The sequence below is a fragment of the Aedes aegypti genome, chromosome 1 (genome assembly GCF_002204515.2).
Source record: "Aedes aegypti strain LVP_AGWG chromosome 1, AaegL5.0 Primary Assembly, whole genome shotgun sequence".
NCBI classification, from domain to species: Eukaryota; Metazoa; Arthropoda; class Insecta; order Diptera; family Culicidae; genus Aedes; species Aedes aegypti.
The window spans coordinates 149,870,407-149,888,217 of NC_035107.1; the positions used below are offsets into that span (position 1 = coordinate 149,870,407).

Here is a 17,811-nt window from a genome sequence, read left to right on the forward strand (position 1 = left end):
CAATTATCCGGAGACTTGATTATCCGGGGACTCGATTATCCGGGATTCGATTGTCCGGAATTTTAGACTCGATTATCCGGAATTTATTTTTTGATGTTCTTGTTTTTCAATTTTTATGCATAAATCTGAGATAATTTAGTATTGCAATATACAATATGGATGATTTTGCAGTTATAAACGTATTTAAGAAAAGGGGGGTTTGAAAAAGTGTTTTTTGTGTATGCTGGTAAAAAAAAATTGTTTTGTAAAGACCCCTACTGTTCCTAGAAATAATTTCTGGCTACGCCACCGCATCATATAAATAAAACATCACAATATGATAATATTCAAGTTCTTTTATCGAAGATTTCATTTTTTTCTTAGTGATTCGATTATCCGTAGGATTCGATTATCCGGAGTGAAAAAAAATCGATACTCCGGATAATCGAGTCCGACCTGTACAACTTTGTAATGACTAATACTGGGGGCAGATAGCCGTAGTGGTAAGCGCGCAGCTAATCGAGGTTTCAGGGTTTTGTAACTTGAGGTTTAAGAAGTATGACCATTATGGGCCTTGAGGGTGGCATAATAATGAAAAATAAATTTTGACCGTATTGACCATCAACTATGCTTCAGTCTGCATGGAACAAAGTTGGAAAATATGTTGTATGACAATATGACGACGATAGCTGGTACAAAGAGTTTATGAGTTTCCGATATTGGTAATACTTTAAAGCGGATTGTTCATATTTGTGCTTAGTGAAATAAAAAAGGAAGGTTTTCACGGGTAATTGCTATTACGAGATAGATCTGGAAGGCATTACAAGTTTTGTGCACAATTATCAGGAGTTTTCAACCATGCGTTCGAAAACGTTCACAACTTATTTTTTTTTAATATTCGCTCTTTTCATTCAAAAATCACGGATAGGAAAAGTAATTTTCTGTTTTGTCCCTTTTTGAATCTTCATAATATTTCGGCACAGTTTCAAAAAGCTTTAAATTCACTTAATATTAATTTAACACTTCAATTCTGAAAAATATTATGAACTTTAACATAACAACATAACAACAATGAACATAACAAAAATCACATTTTTGCGTGTCTCAAGGATTAAATTATGTGTCCCTAGTAGTTTTAGGGTTGCTGAATCTGATACCGTTTTCAAAAATGTTCCAGCACGTCAGAATTTTTAGCTACAGGTCGCCAAAGTTGTAAAAACACTGTTTTCATTAATGTTTACATGAAATTTAAAGCATGATTTATCACTTTTTATTGATCTAATGCACAAATCAAACAAATTTGGACTTAACTTTCATTGAAGATATAATTTGGTTCAAATTGCACGATTAATTTAGAATTAAATCATTTTTTCCAACATGTTTGCAGCCTCCATACAAAAGTCTTCGGTCCTCTTATATGGAAAAATACAATACTATTCTAAATCATCATCAAAATATTATGAACTTTGTTGATAAGTATTGTTTTACACATGAAGTTTAAATTATGTGACAAATTAAGAAAATAAATTGCCGTATAAGCTTGTAAACTTGTATGCCAGTTGGCTGAAATAGTAATATTTTACATTTTCAACTGCCAAACTAGACGTGCTGTGATATTTTTGAAAAATAAAGTGGATTCGGCAACCGTTAATTAATTGAATAGCAGTAATTTAGTGCTTGAGACAAAAATGTGTTCCGCAGTGTTATCAACCGCTCCGGATAACGCTTGATTTATTAATCTTCTTCTTCTTGGCATTAACGTCCTCACTGGGACAGAGCCTGCTTCTCAGCTGTATGCCACGAAAGAACTTGAGAACAAGTCAACGGACTTACCTGATTTATTCACAGCTCGGTTCTTGAAGTGTTCCGACGTGTTACTGTATGCAAAAAGTCAAAGAACTTCATCGGAAAATTGAGGAAACTGACAGTTATGTAGTACAATTTTATTCCACATTATCAAACAGCCCACTTCTGGACAAAACAAGGTTTGTCGGGTCAACTAGTTAAATATAATTTATTTATTTTTTTGATTAATTTCATGCAATTGGTATTAGGACAAAGCAATTTTAGAAGCTGTATGTCAATAAAACTACCCAGTACCCTAGTTCACTATGAATCGAAGCCAAAGTTCAAATTTTCAAGAGCACGGATCTGAAGAACCAAACATCCATTTGAGCTGAAATCCTAATCGATTGGTCACCACCAGCTGGTAACCAATCGATTAAGTTTTCAGCTTAAACAGTAGAAGCATTAACCTAAGAATGCTAATGTCGCTGCTGTTCGTGTTACCAACATCTAGTTTGCCACGAACTGACAGCCTAAGTACCGGGCATCAAAGTGTCAAATTAATTATAAAAACATAAACAACGACAAGGCATTGAACCAACAATGAAAAACCATAATTAAAGGTAAGAATAGTTAAAATCAGTTTTGTGACAACAGCGCTACTAGCGTTCTACTACTAATATTTTCATTGCTTAAACGGGTGTTTGGTTTTCCAGATCCGTGCTCTTGAAAATTTGAACTTTGGCTTCGATTCATCTTCACCTTAAAATAAATCAGTACTTTTGAGAAAATGTTAAACTTGCATCACGATGATTGGTAAATTTAACAAAATCTGAACAAAATTATACAACAAAGAACTGCAGTTGTTGATTTGTGTCAGTTATTCTGTCACATATTCTTTAAGGACGTCGAGAATCAGATTTATAAAAAAAAGTATCAGAGGAAAAAAATGTGCTTCAGCCAAGATCACAGATTCTTATTTCCATCCGATCACTGCATGGCTGTTGTCATGATAAAGAAGAATCGATCTGGAGAAAGAAAACTTGTTTCTCTACTGCTTCCAGATCCCTTTCCTTCATGTTCCCAATAATTAAGTCGAGTTTCTCAATCCAACTTATTTTGATATATTTTTGTGCTATATATGTAGATCTATAGCGACTGGATAACATATCGTTTTCTGCTTTAATTAAATGAACGCGAACAAATATGTATTCAAATCAGGGAGAACAAAATCAGAGATTCAGCGCTTAAATAAGTTTCTTGCTTTCCATCGTCTTTCCATTCAATTCTCTTCCTCTGGATTGTAGCGAGCATCCCGGTCCAAGAATCGTGACATAATGTGATTAGATTGTATGAGCCTACCTAGTGGAATGAGGATCGCAGGTCGAGCTGTAAACGATCAGAAAATACATCTGACATCGAATCTTTCTCATCAACGTCATTCTCATTTGCTTTAAACCGCATAGGAATAGACTGGTTTTATGAAAGAGATACAGTAAGAGAAAATTATTAAGAAAATGCAGAGGATTATTTTATTTAGAAGAAGTACCAAATTCTGAAACAGTTTTCTGGTTCATGTGTACGGTACCTATTTGTTATAGCACTGCTAGATTTTGACACCGTGCCAGAATCTAACGTTTTAAAAGAATTAGTTAAGATTTGGCATTAATTATCTAAAATTGCTGCAATTTGATCAAAGTAATGTTGTAGGATAAATTTTGACTGCAATTCTCGATATTGTGTTAAAAAAAATTACTCTTAAATGATCAGTTTAACACGGTTTTTGACAGCAAGAATGTTATGCGGACACGATATTATTATTATTTTTTTCTTCAGTCCATAATAACTAGAACGGATCATCAGATTTTAACCGTGTATATTTCGTATGGTTAGATTCCACGAAAGGGCTGTTATGACGTACAAAATACTGAAGTTTTTCGGAAATGTTGCGAATTTTCAGATTTTTGCTTACACTTGTACAATTTTTAATTTTTCATTTAGTTCTGGTCAAATATTTCTATCGCAGTACGTATAACATAGTTTGCTGCATGACAGCTGAATGCACCCAAATTTACGGTAGTCAGCTTCATTGTCATGTACAGCTAACGTGAATGATTTGATTTTTTTTTTCTGTGGATAACAAATTAGGGAATAATATACTTCAAATCGTTATTTATTATTTACTAGTTGTCCCGGCATACTTCGTACTGCCCAGTAGGCTTTGGAGGAGGCCATGGAAAATCCCTAGAAAAAATGTCAAATTTTTTTACCCGTTTATCCAACATCTCGGTGATTTTTTTGCAAATATCATTCCACACGAACACGTCGCAACTTTTGAGAAACGCAACCGCGGTGAAGTCAAGTAAATTGATTGAGCTATTCTCGAGCCATTTGGTGACATACAAACACCATTCCATTTTAATTTATATAGATTTCGATTTTTCTGATTATTAAATATTTAGTATGAGGGACTTGAAAATTAGCGCCAAACGACTACCCCACCATAAATTAAAAAAAAATCAACGCAAAAAACAAATGTAATTCAATTATGTATAATAAGAGTGATATCACAGTCGACTCTCCACATCTCGATGTTCTATATGTCGATATCTCTCCTTATGTCGATGCATACAATTTCTCTCTTCTATACTAGTATCATCTGCCTAGAACAATTGATATTGTCAAATAACGTATGATAATATGCTTTCAATTGGAGAATTTGTATATATTGCTTTTTTACAATACAGCTTAGATTAACCCACGGTGCCCCGACAGACCGTTATTATGTAAAAAAATTGTCCATCAAATCTGAGTACAGGGCTCGATTCCTAAGGTCATTTTGCATCTCTGGGCCAATTTTTAAAAAAAATCTCTAGGAGGAATTTCGAGAAACCTTGATTTGAAGTTTTTGACTAAAAATTTCGATATAAACCATATTAAAATTACGCAATAGCACTGGAAAAACCTACAAAAACGTTAAAAAAAATTGGTCAAACTTGTCTCATCTAGTATATATTGTTACTGTTGTTATAATTAGAAATATTTACAACTGACTTAACTTACCGGAGTGGCTTAAGTATGTTTTTTTCTAGTTTAATGATTTAAGTTAAATTGATTGTTTTATTTCTACGTTAAATCGATTGAAATAATACAACATAATAAATTTACAATTACTAATGTTGTGATTTCGATAAAACAAGGATCTTAGAATTAATGTGACATAATAATAGTCAGAAGATAACCCATGTGATGTATGTTATAGTCGATTAGAGAAAGTATCAAACGTTTGTTTCAAACCTGGAATGATTTGGTTGCTCTGGTACGCTTACGTCAATATCAGAATGAACATAAGCGGATGTTTTCTACGGGGCTGCTGACCCCCACCTGATTGATGTAACTTTCTATTCCGGCATTCGTACTTGATGACCAGCTCACTGAAGTTGTTTTATTCGCTCAATAGTCGTCGCTCCTGTTCTTAAATAAATGTGGATAGAGAGCCAATAATCAGCGTTTCATACGTGGCAAATTGACAATGATGTTTCATTTGGGCATGCTTGAATCACAGATAACAGATGTTTATGCTAGAACAAAAAAAAATCTGAAAACCTGTGTAAATATTCAAATTGAAACTCCTTGCAATCACTAGCGCCGCCACACAGCGGATCAGTGGTGAAAATCAGTATCTTGAAATATTTGATATTCAACACTAACATCGGCATGGGAACTTAGCATCGCCATCACGATGTTGCTACTTGTGCTGCCATTGAAAATGACCATTAATTGTCGTACACAGTTTTACAATTGGACTTCAACGTCTGTTATCTGTGCTTGCATTCATCGTTGCTCTCAAAACTGTTCAGTGTTGTACGATAAAGGATCGCAACCCAGACAACCAAAATGTACGTATAACGAATTGTACAATGAATTTAATAGAATACGAAGTACATGGTTGCAGGTATGTAGAATGGAAGTCCTAGTGTTGATAGTAATACTTATTCGGGATTTCGAACACTTGTGACATATAACAATCATGTTTTCCGTGTAGTGAAAACCCTGTTGTGGCTGAGAATGTAGAACAGGTAGATATGTGAAATTCTGAGGGCAATACTCGGTGGAAAACTAGAATTTAACATCAAGAGTAGTACCAGATGTAAAAAGAAGCAAATTTTATAAGGCAAAATAAATACGGCAGACTTAAGTGGGCTGGTCACTAAGTGTGAAAGTCGAAAAATAAGTTGTAAATTAATAATATTCACCATTAAATGATTCACGTTTATCGAACAAAACATCATATTCAAATTCAATTTCAATTCAATTCAATTTCAATTTCATATTCAATATTTCTTAGATTTGAATCTAGTTAACTAAGCTTACTGGTTTGAGCCATGTAAAAACATACTTAAGCCACTCTGGTAAATTAAGTCAGTTGTAAATATTTTTAAATCTAACAACGGTAACAATTATATTCTAGTTGCGAACAGTTTGGTCAACTTTTTTGAACGTTTTGTAGGGTTTTTCAGTGCAATTGCGTAATTTTAATATGGTTTATAAAAAATTTTAGTCAAAAACTTGAAATCAAGATTTCTTTAGATTCCTCCTAGGGATTTTTTTAAAAATTGGCCCAGAGATGCAGAATGACCTCAGGAATCGAGCCCTGTACTCAGATTTGATGGACAATTTTTTTTACATAATAACGGTCTGTCGGGGCACCGTGTAACCACTAATTTTGTTTGAATTTTGCAATATAGGGAAATTGTACCAGTTAAGGCTATAGTGGTTCCCTATATAGCCATATGTGTTTTGAAACATTTTGAAAACTTTTGAATGTTTAACCATAAAGATTCTTTTGATATCAAGCTACTAAAACACAAAGAATGGTTAAAATTTTGAAAATAATCAAATTATTACGTATGGTGAAATAGGGAACCATTATATCCATAACTGGTACACTTACACTATATTTTTTTGTATTTTTCAAACCAGAGAAAATGTAAAAACAATTTAAGGTGGATTTTTTTTTCTTGTCAGTTTGACAAATGTAAGCTGGGAATGGAAGAAATTTAAAGGAAAACAACATTTAAGGATAATAGGAGTGTACCATGTACCATCGTGATTCATTAAATAAGAACTGACATGTTCACTATGTGTTGAAAAAAACTACTAGTATTCGATTTTAGCCCGAGATACAATGTGTTTTTGCTTAACAGAAAATAATTTTGAAATAATTGATTTTGGCAGTTAACAAGTTTGATTGTGTTAGTGCACGTGAAGTACCAGTTTTGCAGAAGTATCAGTGTGAACTAAAGAATACAACCAATGCAATGGTGCAAAAACATTTAAAACATTCAAGTATTTATACATAATATGGACAAATTATGGGGCCTTTCTTAGCCGAGTGGTTAGAGTCCGCGGCTACAAAACAAAGCCATGCTGAAGGTGTCTGGGTTCAATTCCCGGTCTGTCCAGGATCTTTTCGTAAAGGAAATTTTCTTGACTTCCCTGGGCATAAAGTATCATCGTACCTGCCACACGATATACGAATGCAAAAAAATGGAAACTTAGGCAAAGAAAGCTCTCAGTTAATAACTGTGGAAGTGCTCACAAGCTGAGAAGCCGACTCTGTCCCAGTGGGGACGTCAATGCCAAGAAGAAGATGGACACATGATCCACTTACCCCACTGATACACATCCCCCACTGTACCTTATAATTTATTATTATTGTTTGCCCAACATAAATACTGATTTTCATACATATTTCAACAGGCAGGTTTAATCTCTTTAAAAAAAAAAACAACTAAATTACCTACTTTTAAAGTTTATTGTTGATGAGCAGAGCTGTTTATAATTTTGCAGAAAATTGCAATGAACCATGAGAACTTGGGGTTATCGATATATAAGCAAACACAATCACCCGCCACCCTCAATAACATGTCAGTTTCAGTCATGTCTGCGAGTGACGTGAGCAGTATTCTTCGCCCTATTTGGGTCTATTTGGGTTATGCCGGAGAGCAACAGCAGCAATAACAACATATGCCACCCCAAGTTTCTTTATTCTGTATGATATCCGTTTGTAAATTACGCCACCGCAGTTTGGTATCTTAAAGTTCAATTGTACGTAGTGGTGGTGGGGATGAAGTGGATAGGCGAAATAAAGCGGGCAATTTTTGATTCAACCATTTGGCTTTTAATGTATCATATTATTTTTTTATGCCAACTCAAGTTTGTAATATATCGGTGTATTACACAACATTGTAAATATCAAAAAAAAATAAAAAAAAAATGATCAAAATTCAAAATCAAAAAGTAATCAAACGAGCGAAAAGCGAGTTCAAAATAATTTTTCCTCAATTCTAACAATTAATATATGTTGAAAACTGTATGATACATATAAGCTATATGATTTATAATTTCTTGTATATTTTTAGAATAATCTGAAAATGTTTCAAGTGATGGTAAAGTGGTCAACTCTTGAGGTATTTAATAGTAATTTTTGCATTTTCTCATTGTAGTTGACTGTTTTCATCACGCCAATCTGTCATGGAACAGCCTACTCTCCTACACTGAATTAAGTAGTTCCATTAAGTAGTCATTACGAAACTAAAATCAGCTGCGTAAGAGCCATTACACAACGCTTGTTCATTACGCAACTGTTTTGAGTTGCGTAATTAATCATTACCCAACAATTTTCAGAAATTGCAAAATAATGGTGAATACATCCCGATATTGAAAGTGATACCTTCAAAAAGTGGTCTTCAAATTGCAAAAATGTTGTACGCAACTCGTTACAGAACTTGGTTTTTACAGCGCTTGTCGTTATTATTCGTATGAACAGTCTTTAGTTTACCGACTTTTTCGGTACAAGTCCAAAAACCTAATATTTTTTTTCGAACAGATTTAGTGTGTAGTCTATAGTAGACTCGATACATCATTAGCACGATTTGGAAGAACTCCAATATCCAATTTTTTGGCAGAATTTGTTGACACGTCTGTTAAGGCTTTGTGAATGTTGTGAATTACTGAACATATACATCATATGCTTAAAACTAACATATGAATATGTATAGATTATGGTTAAAATTTCCGTATGTTGTGGAGGCTCAAGTACAGTCAACCGTCCATGAGTCGATAGTGAAGGGACCATCGGCTCATGGAAATATCGAGTCATGGGAAGCTGTTTGAGGGGATCATCATAGTAACCATGAAATTTGATTTTTGGTATGGTTCCATGAGTCGATGTCGAGTAATCGAACATCGACTCATTGAGGTTAAACTGTATTACTCTTGGTTAATCATGAATTTATAAATACCCTGGTCCATCATAACTTATCACAAATTACGAACTTTTTGTACGAAAACAATTGCTTTCCAAATAATAAAACAGTTTTTGAAATGTTCCGGAATAACTATGGCCATAATACACACAATCTATACTTTCCCATCACTGATGAAACTACAACTTATGTTAAGAAGTACTCAAAAGTTATTAAAAATTATTGACTTATGCTGAAAAAAAGCAGCATGTCAGCCCTGTAGCTATTCTATCTGTAACACTAAAAATGATTTAAGTTTAACGTTACATTATTTTCACAATAAATTAATAAATACAAATACGGGTTAACATTTCACTTTCAAAACAGTGAAATTTGAAGCAGTAACATTGAAGAATCTATCTTATATGACTTGATGTTCAACTGTGTGACTTACAGGATGTAAAGTATTAATAAACTTATGTCCTACATATCAGGCGTTGAAACCTATAAAATTTGTACATGTCTATTCTTGTTTCAGACAAATCCATCATGTAAAAACCGATTGTAATTATGGTATAAAAACATTATTATATTATTATATTTCTACCGAATGTACGCCAACATGCATTAAAATTGAATAGTATAGCAGTCTCATTATGAACTTGTAGTGATCATTCAGCTACGCTTTTCATAAACTTTAAATTGAATTTTCGGCTCAATGTTCTTGCTGCCCATGGCTAGGCACACGCTGGCTTTGGAGTCTATATGGGGCCGTCTATAAACCACGTAGTCATCGATGGGGGGAAGAAGGGATCTGGCAAAAGATTCTTTACAATTTTTGTATGGATAAGAGACCAAGACGGGGATGTCCAGAATGAAAAAAAGACGTGGTTTATGGACTGCCCCTATGTGCTGGAGTGCTGGGTTGATGATGGCCATAGAAGAATGGGTTCAACAAGCAAAAGAAGTGAAAATACCACCGCCATCACAGTGTGCTACATTGCGCGAAGCATTTTAGCCATAGCCATTTACGATCGTAAAATTAAACCACTTAACAACCCAATGTCTGCTGCGATGCGATACTTTTGATGCGCGAGACAATGTGAACCATGGTGGATATAGCGCTCAGGTCGGGTTTTTTTTCTCTCCTCTCCACTCCATCATTACATCCTTGTTTTTGTCGATCTCTATACAAATTAAATTTGCACCACCATTGATCGCATTCTTCCTACTAACGAGCGCAAGAATAAAAAAAAAAGAAACAAGAAGAAAAGTCCAACCACAGCGTGGAACGAACGTAAAGGTGAGTGAGAGAAGAAATAAAACGGTAAAGGTCTGCCAAGATAAACGGTGATCACGCTTAAAGCTCGACGATCGCGGCAAACCGCGATTTGCTACACCAAGTTGTATACGACCATTATACATACACACGAACATACATTTTTCGACCATTAGACAGATTGACGTGGTTATTACAAGTTCATGGAATGTTTCTTCTTTGACCTTAATTTTGACTTCAATTCAATCGACTGAATTCTTACTGCTTATTATGTAGTGATATAAACTCACTCCGATGAAACCTCATTTTAAAGATCATCGAATTTTTCGTTCCTAACATGGCTTTTTCATATGAATTAAGCCAACATTTCTCAAGTAAAATTTGGCGTTCATGTTACAAAGAAATGTTTTTTTTTCCCGCAATAAATCAAAACAAAAAATATATCGGCACATGATTTATTTCAGTTTATCAAAATGCTATAAATTCCAGTGAACATAATCGTTGGCACCTCTCTTTCACATTTTGAGAGGATTCCCAAGATGCTCTTCGATTGCTTTGCTCCACTTCAGTTGTCTGCGCAGAGGTTGCATTAGATCGCCTCTGGATATTTTGTTGGATATGTCCTGGCTTTTCAATTCCGTGGAGACGGACTAGATCAGTTTTTATGTTCACCCTTTGGGTTATATATTTCATCTTCTCCCTCTTTCCAAACACACAAATTACTTTGCCAAGCCATATATCTTTTCTTTAATTGAAATAGAATGAATGTTTATCTGGTTTTTATCACCAAAGCATTTGAAAAATTCGTCCATGAATCCTAAGCCACCCATGAAAGATGTTATAGTTCAGTGCATAACGCGATATAACTTTATATTGAATAAATTGATGGCTATATAAAAATACGGTTTTTGATCGTGTGACTGATTTCTATATGTTACTCGTAATGAACCACACCGCATGTCAATAATAAATGAAAAAAAAACTTTACAAAAATTGGCTTGCAATCTCAAAATCTTTATCTTGATACGTTGATCAGAAGACCACTTGAGGGTATCAGAAATTATATCGGAATGCATTCACCATCATTTTACAATTTATGAAAAATTGTTGTGTAAAAAACTCAAAATAGTTGCGTAATGAGAGAGCGTTGCGTAATGAATCATTACAACACTGGTTTCAGTTGCGTAATGACTTTTTTGCAATTTCTCATCGTACTAGATTGTTTTTCATCACGCCAATATGTCATGAAACGACTTACTTTCCTGCACTGAAGTATGCAGTGCGGGAATAGTCATTACGCAACTGAAACCAGTGCTGTAATAATTCATTACGCAACGCATTCTCATTACGCAACTGTTTTGAGTTGCGTAATGAATCATAACACAACAATTTTTCAGAAATTGTAAAATAATGGTGAATGCATTCCGATATAATTTCTGATACCCTCAAGTGGACTTCTACGAAAATACAAAAAATGTTGTACGTAACTCGTTGCAGAACTCGATTTTTACAGCACTTGTCGTAATTATCCTACTCGGCAAGCCTCGTAGGATAAATTTACGACTCGTGCTGTAAAAATCGTCATTCTGCAACTTGTTCCGTAAACTACTATTCCCGCACTGCATACTTCAGTGCAGGAAAATAGGCCGTTGCATGTCAGATTGGCATGATGAAAAACAGCATATCACGATGAGAAATTGCAAAAAGATGATTATAGAGTTGTACGCTATGACGGGTGCTGTAAAATTCGAGTTCTGTGACATTTTTTTCATTTCCGTATAAGCCACTAGAAAGTATTAGAGAAGATATCGCGATGTGTTCAACATTGTTTGCAATTTTTGAAAATTGTTATTGTAATTGTAATCACCACTGGTTCGACTGAAATCGTGAAATGATACATTTTCAACATTTAATATATCACAAACTAGACATGCTATTGTGTTTTTAATAACATCATTGGATTCAGCAATCTCAAATTAAATAAATAGCGGTATGTTGGTGTTTGAGACAGAATATGTTCCGCAGTGTAATCTAAGTTGATGCGTAATCTAAATGCAGATTCGTAATATTAACCCCTCTACCGGCAGCTTCATTTTTTACCGCTAAAAAAATATTCAAATCGCGATAACTTTTTTGTTTTTCGATATATTTGCACCATTTTGCACAAGTTCTCAAAAAAAAACTCTTCTAGTTTTCGAATATGTGTCGATATTGATAATTGGTCATCGGAATCCGGAAATATTCCAAAATTCCTTGGGGACCGACGCGTAGCCATAACCCACGTAAATGTCTCAGGCTGCAGAATTTGTATCGTATTCGGATATTCACTCTTCGGAATGATACATTAATGTAGGTATGTTGTGAAAAAATGAAGCAATTTGGAGCAGCCGTCTTTGAGTAATGAGCATTTATGTTTCAGGACCACCCTGGACAAATAAAGATCTTGAAAACTATAAAAACCTCAGTTTTCCGATTTCTCCAAGAATACTGAACCGATTTGCATGATTTTTTCAGAATAGCTCCTTATTATCTGATTTAATATAGTACACATTTAATTTTTTGGATAAATTTACCAAAAACAAAATGGCCGCCAAAGACATTTTATATGGAAAATGTCGGTCCCTCAAGGAACATCGGAATATCTTCAAAACCAGATCACCAATGATTAATATCGACACGGCTTCTTAAACTAGAAGATATTTTTGAGATTTTGTGAAAAAAATGGTGCAAAAATACCGAGAAACAAAAAAGTTATCGCGATTTGAATATTTGTTTGGTGGTAGAGGGGTTAATCGTAAAAAATGACATGAAATTGTATTATTAAATAATATTAAATTTCGTCCATGAATCCTATTCCCCCACGAACGATGTTATAGTTCAGTGCATAACGCGATATAACTTCGAAATTTTCGATCATATTCGGTATATATACCATTTTGATGCACACAACTATCTTAAGTAGAGGGCGAATCTGTTGCAGTGGTTAGAACACACGCCTCTCACGCTGAGGACCTGGGTCTGAATCCCATCCATGAGATGACGTAAATGTTATAGAGACGACCAGAGGCGCGTCCACGTTCGAAACCGTGGGTAGGACAAACGTTGGCAAATATTCTTAAATAATATTAAATTTCTCCAGTATTTTTTTGAGATTTTTTCAAGTAAGCCACTGATTTTTTTTTTTTTTTGCCGGCAAATCTTCCAGGAATGTCTCAAAGGAAATGCCAATTAAAAATAAATCCGTGAAGTATTTCTAAAAAAAATCCTAGAGTAGTCTCTGATAAAACTTAGGTCAATTTTAAAGTCATTCTTAATAAACAATGATCCCTAAAATAACTCATGGACTCTTTTTCTTGGGGAAGTTTTAAAACATTTGTTACGAGTGACTGTCGAGGGAGAGCTGCTAGCCTCGGACAGTTCCGGTAGCTCAATCAAACAATGCGCATCAAATCAACATTTACATACGTCACTTGTTTATTCAATTACATAAATTGCATTCCGCCCTTTGGGCATTTCCCTAGCTGCTAGCCCTGTCTAATCTCACTTAGTATTCTGACATAATAATCAACTTAAGTCTAAGATTCGGGTTGTACTCACTGACCCTCATTCGCATAGCGTCGCTGTTTTACCCCCTGCAATCCTCCGCAGCACCATGGAAGCCAACGACTTGTAGCTGCTAGTCGATCCTAAAGCGTTGTCCGACCGTCGATTGTATCATGCACTCGGAATCCGGGGTTCACTCTATGACAGTCCCGAATAGATTCCTATCGCGACCCATCGTGCTTTCGCGAATGCAACTGGTCTAATCTGTTCCTTGCCCAACCTGGGGTTCACTCTTCTGTCGAGCCTTCTCGCCTCTCTAACCGCTCGAAGTGTCCCTGTTAGCGTTGGGCAAATTTGTCCAGAACATCGATGTTACTGAATCGATTCACATTTGAACTGCCGAATCGATTCACCGATTTAATCGAATCTTTTACATCGATGTTTTTGAATCGATTCGAATCGGATGCAAATTGAAATTTATAAGCTTGAAATTAGACCAAATACATTTGCATTCGATTTCCACTTTTTTCAATCGAATCAGTTTTGAAAATCAATCGAACAGATTTACTGCTTCCAGGTAAGTTCAAACTATGTTTTCTTTTTCTACCAACTCATTAAGAAATATTTATCGATTTCAACAAAATGAATCTAATCAAAAAATCGAATGGAGAGAATCGATTCACCTGATTTTAGGTGCTCCAAACATCGATTCAAAAAATCGATTAATCGGAATGAAAACATCGATTTTTGGAACATCGATTCAAAATCGCCCAACGCTAGTCCCTGTTCTCGAATCGGTCTAAGCCACCGATCAAATAATGTTCCCTATCGCCACTCGGTGCCTCACCAGTCTCCTTGCTTGCACCAGAGTTTATGAATGGAGAGTTGCGCGAAGAGTGAAACAAAATCTACCTATCGAACTGTCAAACCGTCTACCTATCGAGCAGACCAGCAAAACAGATAGGGGCTATTTTCGAAGACGAAGAAGAACAACCATTCAAAGAAGTCTCTTCGCCAAACTCTCCATTCATAGACTCTGGCTTGCACCTATTTGCTGCACTGTGTCGCGTCGCTTAGTTGCACTTCGTCGTGTCGCGTGACAAACCGAAACTGCAACAAAACCCCAGTTTGGGGTTTCTTGCTTGTGTGCGTGTTTTCACCTCGCGACCACTAGTTCCAGCTCTGTGTCATTGTTCCGCAAGGGAGATCGGTTGCCTGATAGGAATGCTCATAATTAGCGCCATGTTTGATCGTGTTTAATGCCAATTGACTCACCCAGCAAATGTATTAAATCCGTTCTGGTTCGGTTATGCGGTTCCACGGCTCTAGAGGTTATGCACGTGAAAGTCTTGTAGAATTCTGCGCCTACAATCGATATTTAGGTTTAATTTTTCTGGCAATGATCCCAAGCACTCACCAATTTGTGACGTTGTTAGACTGGATCACCATGCGCTTAACCACCGAATTTTCCTTTGGCTATTGTGATCAGTGCTGGGAATGGTAATAGTAGTAGGCTTGAATTTCGCGAAAATCACGTGGCTCTCTCACTACAGTAGTTTAAAATCGTGAATCTCATCAAGTAGCCTATATTGGGTACATGAATTTCTCTAAATCAGTAGTGTCATTGAAGGCTCAAAATGCGGGAAATGCAGCGGGAAATAGAACATTTTTCTACAGTAATTTAGAATTGCCCTTAGCAACGGGTGTTTTGAAATTTTCAATGCTTTTTGCCTACAGCAGCGATGGGCGTGAGTTTCACTGGCTTCGCTGACTGTGATTGACTTTGTTTGACTACTGTAGAATGAATTTCAGATTTTTTCCCAACCTTGATTGTGATCGTTATTCACAGATAAGGGTCGCTGCAAGAAGAATGAATGAGAACAATTGGCCGCCATGATGGTGTTTCAGACTTACGATGCTGCTTCTACGATCCCAAATCACTTTTGGAACGCGATTTAGAACGAACTTCGACTCAGCGTCTAGTTATGATTGCGCTCTTATCGCAATTTGCGTTAATTGCGTCCTCTAGCAGGATTCCAGTTGTAGGTCAAGTCCACAGAGTGCGACGTATTCTGTCGAATGGATCTTGCGGCCAACACGTCTGAGCGACCAATAGGGACTGATGAGACGAACGTTTGCGCTAGCGCACGCTGTCTTTACCCATCGCTTTGATGGTGGTGTACGTTACAGTGATTTCGTGTTTCGATCGTATTCACTCGGCCTCTCTTCTTTCTCCCTGGTCGGGCTGCGATACTCTCAATGAGAATATATACCGAAGTGTGGAAAAGACATTTAGTGTGTGTGACATCCGTGTACGGTGCAAAATGTTTCACAGCTACAAGCGACTGAGCTCCCATAAGAAGTCGTGTAAATTAGTGACGTAGTTATATGTGTTTACGTTTTTTCTCCTTACTAATACATAGCCATTGCTTCTTCTTCCACACCTTGGTATATATTCTCATTGCGATACTCTTGCCTTTCTAGCTCTCCCGTGTGATGACGAAGTTCGCAGACAATCTCTGCACGCCCGTGTGTCAATGTGTGCAACCAGTGAAAGTACAAGTACAAATGCAACGTGCTGCTTAGCTGGCTAGTGGTGGCTGGTGGTGGCTGGCCTTCTAGCGGGGGTTTCTGACAAGCGACTTGCGGATCACTTCGTGTGAATTTAATTCGAAATTCGAAAATGACCTCAATGCTGATCGATATGCACAACTAACGTAAACGTAACACGTTTCGTAGATAATTTGCAAATATTATCGATATGCAAATATTATCGATTCACGAAGAACTATTGAAGATTTCATGGAAACTTTGTATGAAATGTTCGGTAAAATTTCAGGTAAAACTTGGATGAAATTCTGGAAAACAAAAACTAAAAATCCAAAAACCCTTCAAGGAAATTTGGATTTCTGGAAGGAATCAAAGATAAATTCTTGCAGGGTCTCTCAAAAAAAAAAAAATAAATAAACCTTTGTGAATTTCGTCGGAAGAAATCTTTGGAAGATCTCCTAGAGTTACAACTGGAGAATTCAAAAAAGTAAAACAATATATCCGGAGGAAATTCTAGGATAGTTTTGGAAAAAAATCAAAGTAATTCCTAAAAAAAAATCCTGAAAGTAGTAGCTTTGGAGTTCTCAAGCATTTCCTGGAGCAGATTCTGGAAAAAAAAAATCTTCTAAATCACTGGAAGAATTTCTGGGAAAATTGATAGATAAATCTATAAAAAAATTCTGGAGAGATCCCTGTGGGAGACTATGAAAGTGTTCTAAATAAAATCATTATGAAGCTTTTCCTCGGGGAATCTGAAACGAAGTTTGTTAAGAGTCTGTTGATAGTCTGAAGATTTCTGTGGAACCTGTACAATTCAGGATTCAATGCAAAGGATAAGCTAAAAGATACTTTAGATACCATTTTGGTCAAAATAGATACTCTAGAGACCTTCCATTAAAAATAGAGACTTTTAGAGAAATATGTGAATTCGTGCAGTTTTTTTTTTCTTTGCACCGAAGTGACCCGGCAAAGATCACAAAAGTTTTCAGGAAAAACTGTAGATGCTTGGAAAATGTTTCATTGCGCAGAAACTCCATCAAATATTTTGATGGAATTCCGTCAACAATTTTGCAAAACAATTCTTTCGAAAAATCGTCATAACCTGCTCTAAATATTTTTATGAATTGTGCTACAAAATTTAAGTAGAAAATTGATCAAATAATTTTTCAGGAATTGATTGAGAACTACTTCCAGAAATTTCTACGACAATTCTGAATCAGCCAAGAACTCCTGGAGAGTGTGCTGTGAGCGTTCTATCAGGTATCAGGTATCAGAAGGCCGGCTCCAAAGGCACGTTCCCCACCAGTTGGGAGATTTGTGCCATCGCCATATTTGAGCCTATTTCATCATCTACCCGATGGGAGAGGAAAGGGAAGGGAAAGATGGGAGGAAATAGGAGTGGGGTCCCTTGAAGAGGGAAGATCG

The 17,811-nt window shown here is 35.9% G+C and overlaps 1 protein-coding gene and 1 long non-coding RNA gene across 2 annotated transcripts in view; one reads left to right on the top strand and one right to left on the bottom strand.

Annotated features, from left to right (window-relative positions):
* Positions 1-17,811, top strand: part of LOC5575091 (homeobox protein homothorax) — a 395,064-nt gene that overhangs the window by 170,964 nt on the left and 206,289 nt on the right. The window lies entirely within an intron of this gene.
* Positions 14,622-15,961, bottom strand: LOC110678271. Its single transcript, XR_002501475.1, has 5 exons — positions 15,751-15,961; positions 15,662-15,695; positions 15,254-15,327; positions 15,112-15,201; positions 14,622-15,051 (listed from the first exon to the last, which is right to left on the bottom strand). It is a non-coding gene; the product is annotated as an uncharacterized LOC110678271 (long non-coding RNA).